Source organism: Mixophyes fleayi, chromosome 7 (assembly GCF_038048845.1).
Source record: "Mixophyes fleayi isolate aMixFle1 chromosome 7, aMixFle1.hap1, whole genome shotgun sequence".
Classification (NCBI taxonomy): domain Eukaryota; kingdom Metazoa; phylum Chordata; class Amphibia; order Anura; family Limnodynastidae; genus Mixophyes; species Mixophyes fleayi.
In genome coordinates this window covers 4,773,744-4,776,706 of record NC_134408.1, presented here as the reverse complement: position 1 = coordinate 4,776,706, position 2,963 = coordinate 4,773,744, and positions in this window count along the sequence as shown.

Genomic DNA, 2,963 nt, shown 5'->3' with positions numbered 1-2,963 from the left:
TCTATGACTCAATTTATTTTCCATTATCTCCAATCCATATTCTGTTCAGTTTAGTTTCCTCCCTTACAGTCCGAGCCTCAATTTGTGGGACTGACATGGAGATGGTAGAACCTAGATGGTAATGGTCATGGATGCCGAACCAATGTACCCCATCACTTCCACCAGTTGCCTCCCACGGTGTGTGTCCAAAAATGTAAATACAGAATAATACTATAAATTGGAGCATAGTGGTTACTTGTTGTTCAGTATTGATAATTTTATATAAAACAAATATTAAAATTAAGAGCTAATCAGAGAAAATAATGAGAACTTTTCATCTCACAGTTTTGGAAGAGGCTGAAGTCAAGGCCACTCGCCATTATCACATATAGTGTAATATACACATAGTTGGTTAGTTCAGTGATATTTCAAGAATGATCAAAGCAATATAAATATATTATAATGAAAGTGCCACAGAATATTCATGGCATTTCTACAATTAATATGACTTATTGCTATATCCTTAATTGTCTTTATTGTGATTAGAGATGGTAAAACAGTTAAGCACATTTTAAAGTTCCAACAAATATATTTCACCAGCAACAAATTTCAAAGATTGAGATAAAAAAAGTTTGGAATTCAGATCAAATTTGTATTTGTATTTCACAGATAAGAAAGTAACAGAAATTTAACACATTTACATTATAAACAACTTGTTTTCAATGTTACAATTTATTTTTTTTATTTTTTTTGTTGTAGAGAGTAATATAAGATTGAGATCAAATAATGATAAGTGAAAATGGCGCAACAACTAATTGATACTAGATAATACATAACAGAAAGGGTATGTAGCCTGATAAATATATAGACAAAAGTCCCAGAAATAATACTCAAAAAAGAGTTCAAAACAGTCTATATCTCCAGAGTAGATGTAAATTCCAGTAGTCTTTTTCACAGTCTCCTCCTAGGATTGCCTTGATAAAGATTTTTTCAATCGAAAGACCTAGAGATACAGACACGAAGAACGTTCTGACCTATTCCTACTTCTAAAAGTCCGTGGATCTAACCAGCCGGCCACCCGGTCTATAGAACGGGAAGTAATTTCTACGTGCTTGTTTCCATCTAGAATGTGGTAAGGGTCCAACGTAAACAGCGCCGCCTGTTTCTCTTATGGATTTATTTTATTATGTTTTTACTTATGTAGTTATGTGCATTAAAATTGTTTTTTATTTGGGATAATGCACTATGTTCAGCCTCTGTCTTTTTAGGTATTTACTGCAAGAAGTCTGGTTACTGATCTGAACAACTAGGAGGAGATTCTTCCAAATACTTCTGTGACAGGCAGGGGCGGACCCAGACATTTGCCCTACCCGGGGCGATTTTAGGCGGGGTGATTTAGGCCCCGCCCCTTTCTGTGTTCTAAGGCTGCCGGCGCTGCACAGTATGTGCAGGTCCGTTCAGCAGTGACAGTGTGCTGTCCTGCTGCTCTGATTGTGTTTAAAACCAGGGGGGGGGGGCGATTGCCCCGATCGCCCCCCCCCTGGATCCGCCACTGGTGACAGGCTGATTTTATACTCATTTCTTGTAAGTTTGAAATTCAAAGGGGACAGATTATGAATCACGTGGTGGTATCATTCTAAAGATTTAATTCACATGAGTGGTATAAAGGTGTTTATACGGTATCAGTGATTATAGATGAAGTTACACTATGATGTGATTCTTTTTATTTTTCATGTGTGGACAAACTGGAAAAGACCACTGGAATTTAAATCTACTCTGGAGATATAGGGCTAAATTTACTAAGCTGCAGGTTTTAAAAAGTGGGGATGTTGCCTATAGCAACCAATCAGATTCTAGCTGTCATTTTATAGAAAATACTAAATAAATGAAAGCTAGAATCTGATTGGTTGCTATAGGCAATATCCCCACTTTTTCAAACCCGCAGCTTAGTAAATTTAGCCCATAGACTGTTTTGAACTCTTTTTTGATAGTGTTATTTCTGGGACTTGTGCTTATATATTAATCAAGTTTCATACCTTACCTGTTATGTATTATCTAGTATCAATTAGTTGTTAGCAGCATTTCCACTTATCATTTTTTTTATCTCATTTGTTCCTCATAACACATTTAGTGGATAGTGTGTAGGTGAGTGGAAGGCTGCTCCATCTTGTCAGCGCAGAGATTCCCTCATTTTGCTTTCTAGTAATATAAGATTAATTACATAATTTTATGACAATAAGCCCAAAATCACTATTTATTCCAGGGCTGGGGAAGATTCAAATTTCACAAATTGTGATTCATGATATTTTCTTTTGTCCTAATATATTAAGCATTTGTATAAAATCGGAGCTATCGCATCTGTAAAACATGAAGTTTAGCGCTTTGTTATTTATGTAGTTTTTGCCTCACTTTTATTCACATGAATTCATCATGTAAGCCTCCTATAAGAAGCACAACAAATGCCGATCTGCACAGCTTATGTGCACAAATTATTATATTAATGATAAAGAACCATCTTATACTACAGCGCTGTAAGATAATATTATTATTATTTTTATTATTATTATTATCATTATTATTCTCTCTGGTATCAGTCACTGCTCCATTCCCCCGAAAATCCACCTTGCCAATATCTCACCACAGGATAATCTTCACACAGGTGAGTTACACTGTTCCAAAATTGTTAGTACTTGGAAACAGGAAGTTATAATGGAAGCCAGAGCATAACGATGCTGCCTCATCAGTAATATGTACAGCACATAAAAGTTCTAATAATGAAGGACATGCTCGACTGCTTTCATATCTTCCTTACGGGAGATGTGGAGAGAAGGAAAAAAAAGAAAAGATGGACACAGCTAATGATGCCGTTCATGTTATCCAATGTGTGGGCTGAGGCTATGATTACTCCAATTGCATTATAGTGTCTCTGCCCACTCAGACTTTACTGTGGTGAGTGGGGCTTTATGACATAATGAGCATTTTTA